Raw genomic sequence first — 16519 nt, 5'->3', positions numbered from 1 at the left:
GGTATTTGAAATTCAAGAATGTCGTATAATACAACAATGGAAGCATGAGTATGCAACAGAATCTCCAACACTCCTAGCAATTGCACCATTCATTGAGACACATGGTACTGTGTGTGACGTGCACAAGGCAAGATCCAGGAGGCCTCACACAGCAACAGGTCCTGCAGTAGTTCACCATAATCAGAAGCGTCTGGACGCTGATGACAACTACTTTGAGCACCTCTTGTAATTGCAGAAGTCAAACGTGACTTGTATTCATCTTTTGCTATTGGTATATATTAAGCATTACAATTTTTTATTGTAAAGATGTGGGGTACAAGTCAGGACTAGGTACATAAGTAGTTTATGTGCAGGTGAAATTTGGACCCCTAACTCGTCATCACTTCTCTTAGTTTACAATTTTAATACAGTTTTTTTTTTCTTAAAATGTGTATGTGGTTTTTTTCATTTTTTCTTTTTTTTTTTTTTTTTTTGGCACCCTCTTATACAATTGCAAGGAAGGGTGGGAAATGTTACTTTCCTGTGAGCCCAGGAAGAGGAAAAACAGGACTTAGTAAACATAGAACATTGTCTCTGCCAGAGTGTATGTCTGTGGTTTTATGCCTCCTTTTTCATATTGGTGCCAGTTCCTTAGAAAAGCTTGTTACCTCCCAACCCACACACACAGAGAAGGATGGGTGTAGCAAGATGCAGTGGACATGAACTTAACCCCAAAGCTAAACTAATTAAGGCTAGAGCATGGCACCCCTCAAGGCCACAGTAGCACATGAATCTAATCTGTGCCTCTTTCTTTAACAGCAAAATAAGGATGTAATACTTATATTATGCTGTTGTCAGTATTTAAAATACCATAGAGCAGACATAGGTAAGAAAATGACATCACAGAGAAAGTCTTCAGTTTCCCCATGAAGATGCATGGTTTCTAAGGTGGTTCTAGAAGCTTTCAGGCAGGTTTCTCCAAGATGTAGTGAGGCCTGGAGAAAGTCCCTGATATGACAGCTAAAGATGGTGCCTGCCACTGTCAGTCTGGGTATATACAAGGTCTGACAACTAATTTCGTGAATTCGCCACTGTGCACTTATGTTGGGAGCACTGTAATAATTCAGGAAGGTGTCATAACCTTGATATATCAGTGTCTTGTAGCTGTGTTCATGTTGACGTGTGGCAGTGTCTTGGAGAGTGGCATTCATTATTGTTGCATGTTTTTGTATCCATCCATGAGAATATTGGAGCTTGAATTAGAGCAACAAACAAACATTACCTTTTTTGTTAAACTTGGCAAGAATGGAAGTGAAATCAGGGGGATGTCAGTCCAAGTTTATGGGAATAATGCCATGAAGAAAATGGCAGTGTACAAATGGATTAAGCATTTTTCTGAAGGGAGAGAAAGTGTCACTGATGAAGAGAGGTCAGGAAGACCAGTAACAAGCAGAACTGGCAGGGCTTGGTGGCTCAGCCTGTAATCCCAGCACTTTGGGAGGCCGAGGAGAGTGAATTGCCTGAGCCCACGAGTTCAAGACCAGCCCAGGCAACTTGGAGAGATTTTTGTCTCTACAATAAATAAAACATTAGCTTGGTGTGGTAGCACACGCCTGTAGTTCCAGCTACTTGGAAGACTGAGGCAGAAGGATGGCCAGAGCCCAGCAGGTCGACTCTGGAGTGGTTGTGAGTGTGCCACTGCACTCCAGCCTGGGTGACGGAGTGAGACTCCCAACTCAAAAAAAAAAAAAGAAAAGAAAAGAAAAGAAAAGAAAAAGAAAAAGCAAGCAGAACTGATGAAAACATTGAAAAAAATGCGTGGGATTAGCTGGGCTCGGTGGTTCAGCCTGTAATCCCGCGCCTTGGGAGGCTGAGGTGAGTGGATTGCCTGAGCCCGCGGGTTCGAGACCCGCCTGGGCCACTTGGCAAGACCTCATCTCTACAATAAATAAAAAAATCAACCTGGCATGGTAGTGCGCACCTGTAACTCCGGCTACTCGGAAGACTGAGGCGGAAGGATCGCCAGAGCCCAGCGGGTCAAGGCTGTGGTGTCCGGGCGCGGCCACTGCACTCCAGTCTGGGCGACAGAGTGAGACTCCAACTCAAAAAAAAAAAAAAATGCATGGGATCGTGTGCCAAAATCATTGACTGACTGTGAGAAGCATAGCAGACCAAATAAGCATCAATAGAGGAACAGTTAAGAAAATTTTGACTGAAACTCTGCATGAGAAAGATGTGTACAAAAATGGGTCCAAAGATGCTCTTGCATCACGACAATGAACCAGATCACACAACACTGTCCGTGAGGGAGTTTTTAGCCAGTAAACAAATAACTGTATTGGAACACCCTTCCTACTCATCTGATCTGACCCAAAATGACTTTTTTCTTACCTGAAGATAAAGGAAATATTGCAAGGAAGATATTTTGATGATATTCAGGACATTAAGGGTAATATGACAACAGATCTGATGGCCATTCCAGAAAAAGAGTTTCAAAATTGCTTTGACGGGTGGACTAGGCACTGGCAATGCTGTGCAGCTTCCCAAGGAGAGTACTTCAAAGGTGACTGTAGAGATATTCAGAAATGATGTAGTATTTTTTCTAGGATGAGTTTGCAAATGTAACTGTCAGATTCTGTATATTTCACCCTTCTGAAGAAACTGGCTTGTTTTTTGATAAGCATGCCTAACTGGGGATATTATCCAGCTTTACCCATTAGGCAAGTAAGGGCTTCATTATATAGCCATAAATCTATTTATAGTTTTGTGGCTATAAATAATAATAATTTATAAATAATTATTTATATTATGTTTATAAACAATTTTTATATAAATAAATATATTTATAAATAATTTATATTATTTATAGATAATAATTATAAATAATAGCTGCCAATTATTTAATGTTTGTTATATGATAACCCTTTTATATTCTTATCTAATCGGCAGGAAAACTCTCCCAACTTTACAAATGGGGAAACTTAACTTCAAAGAAAATTGCCAAAGGTGGTGTAGCGAAAAAGTGACAGAGCAGGGTATGGATTCAGATCTACATGACCTCTAGTGCCATATAGATGAATTAGGGCCATACTGCAAGTTTTTTTTATATATATATATATTTTTTTTTTCAATTGTGGAGTACAGTTAAGGGTTAGGTATACAAATATTCATTGTGCAGGTACCCTTGTTGATGAGGTGTGCCCCCCTTTCCCCAGACAGATATTGACTACCGTTAATCCTTCCTCCCTTCCACTCCCTGCCCCCCAATAATTTCCCGCCACTGTCAATCCTTTTCTTATAGTATTATGGTAGTTGTTCAAGGTCCACTTATGAGTGAGAACATGTGATACTCAGATCTTTGTTTCTGTGAGAGATCACTCAGTATTATAAACTCTAATTCCATCCAGGTTGCTGCTAAATTCATGATTTTGTTCTTTTTTATGGCTGCATAATGTTCCATTGTATATATGTACTGCCTTTTTTAAATTCAGTCCTCTTTTGATGGGCAGCATGGTTGGTTCCATGATCCTGTTATTGTGAACAGTACTGCGATAAACATATGTGCACAGGTATCTTTTTTATAGAGTGATTTGAGTTCTTCAGGATATATCCTCAGTAGGGGGATTGTGGGGTCATATGGAAGGTCAATTTTTAGAGCTTTTAGGAATCGCCACACTGATTTTCACAGAGGCTGTATTAGTTTACACTCCCACCAACACTATATAAGTGTTCCCTTTTCACCACATCCTTTCCAGAATCTGTTATTTTTTGTTATCGATGATGGTAATTCTGACTGGAGTTAGGTGGTATTTCAGTGTAGTTTTAATTTGCATTTCCTTGATGACTATTGAAGTTGAACATTTCTTCATGTATCTGTTGGCCGCTCGTATGTCTTCTTTTGAGAAGTGTCTGTTCATATCTTTTGTCCACTTTGTAATGGGGTTGCTTTTTTTTTCTTTTCAGCACGTTTGAGTTCCTTGTAGTTCCTTGATGTTACACCTTTGTCAGACATGGAGTTGGCAAATACTTTTTCCCAGTCTGTGGGTTTTCTCCCTGCTTTCTTGATAGTTTCTTTGGCTTTGCAGAAGCTTGTCAGTTTAATGAGGTCCCACTTGTCTGTCTTATCTCTTATGACCTGTACATTTCGCGTTTTGCTCAGGAATTGGATGCCAGTTCCAACTTCCATAAGGGTGTGTCTTGCATTTTCTAAAGATCTTATGGTTGGAGGTTTTGCATTTAGGTCTCTGATCCATTTAGAGTTAATTTTTGTGCATGGGGATAGATAGGGGTCTTGTTTGAATCTTCTGCATGTGGTCAGCCAGTTTTCCCAGCACCATTTACTGAATAGGTTCTCCTCTCCCCAATGGTGGGAGGTGGAGGCTTTGTTAAAGATGAGTTGGTTGAGAAATTGAGGTTTTGTTTCTGCAATCTCAATTCTACTCCATTGATCTATATGCCTGTTCTTGTACCAGTACCAGGCTGTTTTGATTATTGTAGCTTTATAATAAAGTTTAAAGCCCGGTAGTGTGATACCTCCTGCTTTGTTTTTGTTTTTGTTTTTGTTTTTTTGCTGAGGATTGTTCTGGCTATTCTTGGTCATTTGTGTTTCCATATGAATTCCTGTATTGCTTTTTCTAGATCTGAGAAGAATGTTGCTGGTAATTCGATGGGTTTTATTGCATTAAATCTGTACATTGCCTTAGGTAAGACAGACATCTTAACAATGTTGATTCTTCCAATCCATGAGCAAGGGATATTTTTCCACTTGTTTGTGTCATCTTTGATTTCTTTGAGCAGTGTTTTGTAGTTTTCATTGTAAAGGTCTTTCACGTCTCTGGTTAGGAAGATGCCAAGGTACTTCATTATTTTGTGGTTATTGTGATTGTGATTGTGCTTTTTATTTGGGTTTCTGTTTATTGTTGGTGTAAAGAAATGTTATTGTCTTTTGCACATTTATTTTATACCCTGAGATTTTGCCAAAGTCCTTTATCAGTGCAAGGAAGTTTTTAACAGGTTCTCTTGGGTTTTCAAGGTATACAATCATGTCATCTGCAAAGAGAGATAACTTGACATCCTCTTTTCCTATTTGGATACCCCTGATCACCTTCTCTTCTCTGATTGCTCTAGCCAGGATTTCCAATACTATATTGAACAGGAGGGGTGAGAGTGGGAATCCTCATCTTGTTCCAGTTTTCAGGGGAAATGTTTCCAATTTTTATCATTTTAGGAGTATGCTGGCTGTGGGTTTCTCATAGATGGCTTTTACTATTTTGGGTATGTTCCCCATATGCCTAGATGTTTGAGGGTTTTTATCAAGAAGAGGTGCTGGATTTTATCAAACGCTTTTTCTGCATCTAATGAAATAATCATATGGTTTTTGTTTTGACGTCTGATAATGTATTTAATTACATTTATGGTCTTACGAATGTTGAACCAGCCTTGCACCCCAAGGATGACGCCTACTTGGTCACAATGGGTGATTTTTGAGATGTGTTGTTGAATCTGGTTTGCTAGGATCTTGTTGAGAATTTTGGCATCTATGTTCACCAAAGATATTGGCCTATAGTTCTCTTTCTTTGTTGGGTCTTTACCTGGCTTGGGTATCAATGTGATGTTAGCTTCATAAAATGATTTGGGGAGAGTTACATCTTTCTCAATCACCTGGAATACTTTCAGTAGGATTGGTATCAGTTCCTCCTTAAATGTCTTATAGAATTCTGCTGGAAAGCCATCTGGTCCAGGGGTTTTTTTTTTGTAGATAGTTTTCTTAAAACATAGTCAATTTCCTTGACTATTATTGGCTATTTAGGGTGTTGATTTCTTCTTGTTTCAACCTAGACAGGTTTATGAGTTTTTTTATGAGTTAATTTTACTTTAAATTTATTCTGTCCCTTCCACCTTTTTGGAATTTAAATGTTATTTTTTTCTCCATTTTTATGTTAGATTCAGGGGGTACACATACATGATTGTTACATGGACATATTATGTAGTGGTGGAGATTGGGTCTCAGTTCAAATGTCATTTTTAAATGAAATGATAGAGATTTTCACTTGCAGAAGCTTTTTGTTTGTTTCACAAAATAAAAGCCAGCCACCCTATGTGATTCTCAAATTAAGTGATTTTTACTCTTCTATGTAATTATAAACTCTGGGAAGCAGTGGAGTAAGCTACCCATCCTGTGTCCAGCAATATATCTATCTCTTCTCTGGGCCTTATTATCTCTACTTGCTGCTTATTTTCTCAACTTTGCCTCCTGCCCTGAAAGGTAAATCTTTAGATTCAAAGAACACAGTCAGTGTCAGGTATTAGTGATGATAAACTAATCACTACTCTATCAAATTCTTAATGAGGCACCTAGGGGAAGGCACACACACCATGTGTATTTGTTAATGGAACTGTGAGCAACCACAGTATTATTAATAAATTAATTGCCTTATGATGTGAACCTTGCATACCCTTCAGGCTCATCAGCTTAGTTATTGGCAAGATTAAAAGAGATAATTTGCTTAACTGGGGACACCCAAAGGGAATTTTACAATGGTAAGGAGGTGGGAGCTATAAGTTGCTCAAGGCTATCCAAACATCATGTTGTACACCTTAAATGTATACAATTTAAATTTTCAAATTTTCAAAAAAAGTTGATCAGGGTTTTTATGAACATTGTTATATTCCTACCTCAGTGTTCTGGTTTGTATAATTTCTTCTCATAGTAGAGCTAGAAAGCAAAACAAATGCAAAGCCCTTAGAAAACAGGAATATGAAAGAGTCAAGCAAAAGTATTATTCCCATGACCCAAAGTTACCTGATCTCTGATAAGCCATTGACAGCCACAGAAGAGAATGAATGACATGTCTGATTTCTTTCATACACGTGTAAAATCTGATGAGAGTTAGCAAATGCTCTGATAAGATAGAAACAGTGATATATGTATTGATGTTTTGGGGGCTAGGGTAAAATTAGGGGGACTGACTATATGATTTGGGGTCCTTTCAGCTCTGTCATTCTGTGGGCCTATGCATTATAGACTGTCCACTACAGTGATCTTTAGACTTTCTGATTAGAATAGGTCCTTTCTGAGCAAGGCAGCATATTAAGCCTGTGAGTTTTATAACTTCCTGAATTCTGCAAACCCTAAATACAACCCTACTGGTTTGCTTGGTGGTTATCCAGTTTAGAGAAGGAAGTATGGCATTTTCTCCAGGGAACACTTTCCATTGTGCAGCGATTTTAAAGTAGAATAGAAAACCTGAGATTCTTAACTTCCTCAGGTCCTCAGTAAAATAATATGAGGAGTGAGTTAGTGAATGCTTGCAAGCCTGCTAAAAATCTGACTCTACCAACCTAGGTTTTGGAAGCAGATATCAGGGAGTGAAACTCCTGGCTTCCACTAACCTTTCAGTTCTTTCTTTTATTGCTGGTGTTTCCACTGTCCTTATCACCAGCTAAATACCTGACCTCCACTCTTATGCTGTGTCTTCACTGGTGACCCAAGGAGGACCACTTTTGTCACATTTGTGAGGAAATGGCAGGGAAAGGTTCTTGACGGTGCAAGGTTGGAGGGTGCTCTGGGTAAATGAGTAAATGTAAATGTCTTACATATTCCATAAATCCTTGAGTCACAGATCTCCATCCCTTTCAAAGAAAACTGCCTTGGTTAACCCCTAAGCCATGAATCTACCATGTGTGTGTGTTCTTTTCCCTGGTTGTTTCTGAGGGTTCTTTTACCTGGTTGTTTCTGGGGCTCTTCTACTAAAAGCCTTTTTTTTTTTTTTGTAAATAAAGACGAGGTATGTTACCCAGGTGGTCTTGAACTCCTAGACTCAAGCAATCCTCCTGACTCAACTTCCCAAAGTTCTGGGATGACAGGTGTGAGCCACCATGTCTGGCCTACTACTAAGAGCTTTTGATTCACTAAGTTGACAAAGTTGACTAAGGCTTTTTGTTTCTGGGAGAGGGACCAGAATGAAGCAAACAGCAGAGTGGAAAGGTACAGAGAAAATGTCAAGATTTCACCAAAGACATTGGCCTTTTACCTTAACCAAGACATTTTTTTTCTCAGCCTGGCATTGATGTTTGGCTTCAGTCACAATGCAGAGGTTCCAAAGGAAACTAAAAATGTTCATCCTGGGATTCAGCCTTCTTCAGTACAACTTGCTGGAGTAAGGTGTCTCACATATGCCTCACCAAACATCCCTTTGGTGGGCAGCCAACATGCATTCCCACCCACCAACAGAAGTCTCAAAGAGCTATGCCACCCAAGGTTTTTTTCATCTTCTCTGGTTGGCCTGTGGTCTGCAGCATCTGGACATTCTCTGGAATTCAAAGTTGACATCCTCTGGAATTTGTAATGATCTGGATGTATTGTCTAAGCATATAGTACATAGAAAATTGTCTAGAACTATACATACCAAACCACATACAGCATTAACTCCTGTGGTGGATATTGGAGGACCCAGGGAGGATCTTGCAAATTTTTAATTTATACATGTATGTATTGTTGAAAATTTGTCAATAAACATGCATGTCTTTTTAATTTAAAATATTTAGATTAACTTAACCTGTGACTGTAGACTTGGTACTAGTTTAAACTGGCTGAAGAAGCAGGGCAAGCTAAGGCCATAAGACACCTGAGAGACAGCCACCAAGAGCCCTTAGGTCCCAGAGCCAGAGGATGGTATGGTCTGCCTGAAGCAAAGTGATGAGGGCTCCTCCTAGGTTAGGCAAGGGCTAGGAGTAGTTGTTTACTCTTAGAGCCACTAATACATTCATTACACCATCAACACTTCGCCCATCAACCCTAGAAACAAAAGATCATTGTGTTGGTTGACCAAGGCAGAGATAGAATGAAGTGGGATTGTGAGCTGGGAGAATGAGGAAGTCTATGCCCTGCCTCCCTTTTTCCTGTCTTGGAACCCACTCCTAAGTATCTTAGAATCATAGGCCTTAGGACACAGAGAACTCTTCAGGTGTTCCTTTTTCTTTTTGATTCACAAGACAGCCTCAGCTTCTACCCAACATCACCTCCCTGCCTTTAAAGCTTAGGATCCTTCTTGGAGCGTGAGTCAGTTTCATTTAGGGTGTTAGCCAATGGCTGTGCAGTGAATTCATTTGAAACTTTGTGAGAAAGTCATATTTATTTTTATATTTCATCAAAGTAACCATGCCAGCCTGCAATCCCTAAAGGCATGCCCAGGTGATGGATGGAAAATGAATAAGAATCTTTGTATATACAGACTATAGCACATTTCACATAAATTTAATTCAGAGACTTTATCAACAGCTTGTTGTTTAGCTGTATTGGATTTGGGCTTTGGGCGGGTGGACACCTGCCAGAACACTGAGATATCTGGTAACTTTGGTTGACTTGTTCAGTGTATGTCTGTGGCAAGTCAGAGGAGGTCAGAACAGGATGCTGAAAAACAAATCAACTGCTTATTTCCATAGTGGTCGTAGGCCATTTGATACACTGATGATTAACCAAATCCTAAAGGATTAAGGGGCCTCTCGCTTGGTTCATGAGGTGGTTGAATCCAGTGGGTCATTGGTGTGAGTCCCTGTCTCAAATGTGTAGCTCAAACCTAAGACCAGTGCAAGTTTTGGTGAAAAGAATCAGTTAAGATTCTGGCTTCAGTTAGACTGCCTTTTTGACCTTTAGGAACACTCTGCAAGGAGTGAGATTGGCTAGGTCCATTGACAAGAAGCTTATTTGCTTTTGGTCCCTACAGGTTTATCTTAGTTTAGAAATATGAGAAGACAACATGTTTACATGAGGTTAAGCCAGTGGAAATGGCTTTTATCAGAACACCTTGGTAGGAAACATATAAAAACCTAGTTTCTTCCTTTTCAAAAACTTCCAAATATATTATTTATTTGAATCTCACAACATCCCCATGAGATACGTAAAAAAGAAACAAATAGTAGCATTTGACCAGTTGGGAAACTGAATTTCAGAAAGGTAACATGATTTGTCCCAGAGCACAATGTTAGTCACAGAGCTCGAAGTAAATCTGAGGTCTTCCGACTTCCAGAGCTATGTTCTTTGGACCATGTCAAATTATCTTATGACATGCTTTCCTTTTTTTCCCAAACATTTATTGAACACCTACCACATGGCAGGTATTATTCTAAGACCTGGAGCTAGGGAAGCAAACAAAGCAGTCTTTGTTCTCATAGAGTTTACATTCTGGTAGGGAAAGACAGTCAACACACATTTAAACATAAAGATTTAATGTGTCATAGTATTGGGTGCTATACAAAAGAAAAAGCTTGATAGACCCTGTTTTTAACAAGATAATCACAGAAAGCATTCTCTATCAAGGTGACATTTGAGCAGGGGCTTAAAAGAAAGGAGCAAGCAAATTGAGTGGAGACAAAATATTTCAGGCAGAATAAATGGCATGTGCAAAGACTGAGGTAGGAGTATGTGTGGTATGTTTGAGGAAAAGCAAGGAAGGAAGCTAGTGCACATTTTATAGTGACATCCACATATATCATACTGTATTTGAAAGCAGATAACACTCTTCTACCTTAGTCTACTGCTCACACTCTCTCAGAGCATGGATGGTGATATAGTTTGGATATTTGTCCCCTCCAAATCTCATGTTAAAATTTGATTCCCAGGGTTGGAGGTGGACCTGGTGGGACGTGTTTGAATCCTCATTAGCAGGTTACTGCTGTCCTTGTAGTAATGAGTTTTTCCTCTATTACTTCCTGCAAGAACTGTTTGTTAAAACGGGCCTGGCACCTCACTCCTCCCTTTCTTCCACGTGATCTTTATATACCAGCTTCCCTTCACCTTCTGTCATGAGTGGAAGATTCCTGAAGCCCTTGCCAGAAGCAGATGCTGGCACTATGTTTCTTGTGCAGCCTACAGAATGGTGAGCTTAATAAATCTTTTTTTCTTTATAAATTACTCAGCATAGGTATTCCTTTATAGCAACACAAAACAAACTAAGACAGGTGGGTTTATGTGTAATGCAACCCCTGATCTTCATACAGTGTGAATGAGTTGTTCAGTCAAGGCAGAGGTGGAATTTCCAAATACAGAGCAGGGCTCTAACTCTGGAATCTCAGTGGCATCATTAACCAAGGTCTGAAATTTACTAGACTACATGTACTTCAATTCAGTTCAGGTTCAGTATTAAGATTATTTTGAAGTTTGGTGCTAGTTTGGGTTCAATCACTTTTGAAAATATACAACATTGGTTCCAGTTTGAATCAATTCACTGTGTATTAAGAATAAACAGCAACAACAAACATTTGGCTTCAGTTAGTCTAAGCATTAGCAATAAAGAATGGCTGGTTCTAGTGTTTGGCTTCTTGTTTGGTTCCATTCAAATTCCAGTCAGTGTTCAATATCCACCAAAGGCCCCTTCTGTAAGCAGAGGTAGACCTTCTTGAAGCACTGGTGGGATCAGTGATGTGCAACTTTTTTTTTAAAAAGAATTGATTCAGTAGATAATTTCCCTCTGTCAAATGTTTTGAAACAATACTTCTTTAAAAGGCAAAAACTCCAATTAACAGCAATGTGATTTAATGGCCTATTTTTGCTTATTGCATTTTAAAATTTGAGGAAACTTATTTCCACCTACCAGATCAGACAAACCCTAGAGAGTATACACTCTTACTCTGACTGCTGAATATGCTTGCCCCCCATCACCCTTCTGTGTTCTTCAGCAGCTGCCTCATTCATCATCTATCTGTTAAAACAAGCCTCAAAGCTAGGACACTATTGCCTCAAATGGGAAATGAATCCCCAGAATTCAGAATTCCAAATAATCCGATGCCTTACAAAGTCTGCAGTGAAAACATTATTTTGATCTTGGATAATTTCATATCATGTGAATATAGTAGAACGAGAAAGGGCCTTGGAATCAAGATGAATTTAGTTTTGATTCTCTTAGCTAGTTACAGCCTTTGTGGCCTTGAACAATTTGCTTAACTCCTCTAAGCCTCAGTTTTTTATTTGTAAATTGGGGTTCACAATAGTACCTACCTCTCTAAGCTGTTGTGAGGATTAGAAAAGATCGCATGTGTACATTTTTTGCCACATAGTAGATATAAGTGATAAATTTAATGATGATGATGAGATTATCTGCTAAAAACAATAGATTAGCAATTTCCTGATTTGAAACTGACATATTGTTAACTGGCTCTCCAGAAAACTAATGATGCCTGAAGTTAATAATCAAAGTTGATGTTTACTCCAAAGTTGGTGAACTAAAATGGAAAGAAAGATTTGGAAATTCCACAGGGACTGGATTTATCAAAGATATATAACCTAGATCATTTCAGCACCTCTACTACAAACAAACATCCACTTTGGAGATCATTTATCTGGTGTGACTGTTTCTATGAATCTGATTAACAGGGCTTTTGCCAGATCTCTTTGCCATATGTGTCCACCTTGCCTTGATTCCTTGGGTCTGACGTGGAATTGGAAGAGAAGCAGAAAAGAAACTCCAACTCTTGCCCATCTGGAACTACCTCTTTGACACTGTGATTTTTTTTAAAATGACTGGAGAAACTTCTACGCACATACCAAGTACTGCCAGGCTATGTGAATACCCAGCTGGTCTCACAGAATGCAGATTAAGCAATGAGTTACTTCAATAAATAACACCTTGGACAGAAACTAGAAAACAACCTATTCCAAATTTTCCTACTGTAGTTAGCTAGGTGGGTGGTATATTAGACCTCTAGTTAACAGTCTGTTTCACTGGCTAAGATTCAACATATTAACTAGTCCTTCCACAAGCTAAACTTATCTCCATGTAACTGACAAGAGAAACAGAAAGGAAATGTCAGAACTAAAGTGCCATTGAAGGTAATGGTTTCATTGCCTACAACTGACTTTGAATATATTTAACTTTTTCCCCCAAGATAGAAGACATAACTCTGATAAGTGTCACAATTAAATTAATTAGCACTTATTGATATAAATACAAAATGGGGAAAATTTTAAATTAGTTAATCTCATAGCGTAAAAGTATTATTTTGAGAAGTTAATTTGAAAAGCTGTTATCAAGCAAATCTGGCAGTTCTTAGTAGATACTTGTTCCAGTTGTAACTTCACAGTCAAAAGATTTGGTTTAGAGGACTTGGAAACTAGTTGGTCGATATGTGATCCTAAATTGATCCATAAGTTGGCAATTTCAAGCCTCTCTCACATGGGGGAGGAGAAAGTTGAATAAATATATTATTCACATAAGCATGTGAATAATAAGCTTACTTCTTTGTAAGGTCTAAAGACTAAGGTTCATTTAGAAAGTATAAATCAGGAAATTCTTAAGAGCGTAAACTAAATAATCAAAACTTAAGGTCTTTCCTTTCTACTGATGTGATATAACTAATCAACTGAACTCTTCCAGAAAAACAGTGTGTGACTTTTAAAATCAATGTCAAAAAGGAAATGAGAAAATGTAACATCATAGACCAGGCTAGAAATGATAGTGCCACACGAAGACCTAATTAATCACTACGGATTCATCAGCTTCATAATGGAAAAAAGACAGCATATAGTGATCTAAACTGCAGAAGTTATTAAGGACACTTTATGCATTTTCAGTCATGGATACTCTGCTAACAACCAGTGTTTGAATTTAACGGCAACTATGCACCTGGAACAAGGAGAAAGAATATTCTAGTCCAAGTTCTGCCACTTGTCAGCTGTGCAAACTTTGAGAGGTACTTTCTTCTCTGAGATTAGTTTCCTTGTCTGTGAAATAAGAAGGTTGAAACAAATGATCTTTGAGGTCCTTTCCAGCTTTAAAATTCTATAAATCTATTTATTGGGACCATAAATAAGAGCAACAAAGTACAAAAACTAAATATTTGAAGAACATTTGGGTGGATAACTAAGGATGTATATCATTGTCATCAACCACTAAACTTGGCCCGTTTTTATATTAATGCATGGTACAGCCTCTGCTAAGTGCTTGAGACATTGTACCAACACTACCATGAATCACTAAGTTACTCTCATTGCTGTAATTATGCCAATTATTAGTTCCCATCCTTATAATCAGTTATACCCTATCTGGTTTCAGTGTCCCATTACTTACATGAAATAGTAAGGTTACAATGTTCCCTGAAGTGATTTGCCTCATTAATCTGTGAGTAATCTTAAAGAAACCTAGAAATTTAAGCATGGTATATATTTCTTTATCTTTTCTATAATGCACAGAAGCGAATGTAACCTTCAGTTAATCTGATTTATTTACGGGATCTTTTAAAGCTATTTGTGATATTGTGAGGGTAGCTTAAGGTGCACTTTTTAATTTTACAGCTAGTAATTTAGGACTATGAATGAGAGGATGAAGATGTTATCTCCACATCTTTCAAGTGTTCTCAGTTCAATTTTCCTGTTTCTTAGCCAGAATTATTGTCAACTGAGAAGAATGGTATGATCAGTTATCAAAATCTTTACATTTGGCTTTAGAATTTGGGGTTGGCTTTTTACTTGAAAGGTGTTCCTAATGCTTGGGGACTTCACACCATAAACCAAATATAGTCATCTTTCAGTTAACTACAGGAATATGTTCTGAAAAATGCATTGTTATGCAATTCCATCGTTCTGCAAATATAGAGTGCACTTGCACAGCCCTCAATGGTATGGCGTACTACACACCTAGACTATACGGTATAGCCTGTTGCTCCTAGAATACAGCCGGCACCACATGTTTCTGTGCTGAATACTGTAGGCAACTGTGACACGATGGTAAATATAACTGATCCTTGAACAACATGGGGATTAGCGACACACCTCCCATGCAGTCAAAAATTCATGCATAAATTTGACTCCCTAAAAACTTAACTATTAATAACCTACTGTTGACCAAAAACCTTATTGATAACATATTTGTAAGTTAGATGTCTTGTATGCTTTAGTCTTACTATAGAGTAAGCCAGAGAAAATAAAATGTTATGAGGAAAATCATAAGCAAGAGAAAATACATGTACTATTCATTAAGTGGAAGTGGATCATCATAAAGGTCTTCATCTTCATCATCCTCACATTGAGTAGGCTGAGGAGGAAAAGAAGGAGGAAGAAGAAGAGAGGTTGGTCTTGTTGTATCAGGGGTGGCAAAGGCAAAACAGTGGAAGGAGAGGTAGGAGAAACAGGCACAACTCAGTGTAACTTTTATTAGAAAAAATCATATATAAGTGAACCCACACAGTTAAAACCTCTGTTGTTCAAGAGCCAACTGTATTTGTGTTCCTAAACATATTCAAACATAGAAAAGGTACAGTAAAATTACGGCATTCCAATTCCATAGGATTACCATCATATATTTGGTCCATCGTTGACCAAAATGTCACTATGTGGCACATGTCTGTATTGAAGCTGTACAGTAGAGGGCAGAGTTAGGAAGCAATGGGAAGTCTAGCCATTCCCTCCTTGCTCCTGATCTGCGTGCTGAAGATGGCATCTCTTGGAATAATGTACAAAAGGACCAGTACAAAAGGAGTCCCAGTCCTTCTGCCAGGCTTGCTGTTGTTTCTTACCACACCTATTATCAGGTTTTGCTTTAATTGACTTAATAGACTGTTTTTTTCAGTAGTCTTTATTTTCAATTATTGTGGGAAAAGCTAGTTTATAAATTGGAGTGAAAAGGAAGAAAAATTGAGTTAACAACCAAAGGGGGTGAAATTGAGTGATTCTGATAATCCACCAGTCCATAATGAAGAATAGATTAATCTTCTGTATCATGGTGTGATGGGTTGAAAGTTATTAATCTTTATATATGCATAGCTATCTCTCTTCCCTGGTGCATCACAGAGAGGTTGATTTTGTTTTCTCATGTTCTCATCATTCCAACCTTTCTCCCTCATCTTTGACAAAGTTGATCCTTGACTTTTTGTCATGAAGAATCAAGGAGAGAGGCAGAGAATACATGAGAGGTGGGGGAAAGAATTAAGACTACAATTTAAACCAATATACACAATAAAGTGCTCATAGAGCGGGGAAGGTATTGAGAAAAGCGAATTGTTCAATCTAGAGGTCCAGAAAGAGATAGAGGGTGGGGATGAATTGAAGACAGAGGCACTGGAAACTTGTGGAATATGATGCAAAAAAAAAAAAGGGAAATTTACTGAGTTATTCTGAATTCATTCCATGGTTTTTGATTAGTGCAAGAATTTGAATTATTTTGAAATTACTATTGGTTGCTAGACTATGGGTGTTTTGTTTTTTGTTTTTGTTTTTGTTTTGAGACAGGGTCTTGCTCTGGCACCCGGGCTGGAGTGCAATGTTGCAATTATAGCTCACTGCACCCTCAAACTTTTGGGCTCAAGCGATCCTCCTACTTGAGCCTTCTGAGTAGCTAGGACCAACATGCCAGGCTACTCTTTTTATTGATTGTTTCTTTGTTTGTTTGGGGAGTTGTTTGTTTTGGTAAAGACAAAGTCTCATTATGTTGCTTAGACTGGTCTCAAACTTCTAGGCTCAAGAAATTCTACAGCATCAGTCACTTAAAGTGTTGGGATTATAGGCAAGAGTCACTCGCACCTAGTGAGACTATATATTTGATCAAGACAC

Source organism: Carlito syrichta, unplaced genomic scaffold (genome assembly GCF_000164805.1).
Source record: "Carlito syrichta isolate Samal-C Ts95f unplaced genomic scaffold, Tarsius_syrichta-2.0.1 Scaffold315562, whole genome shotgun sequence".
NCBI lineage: Eukaryota > Metazoa > Chordata > Mammalia > Primates > Tarsiidae > Carlito > Carlito syrichta.
This window is presented reverse-complemented; position numbering follows the sequence as displayed.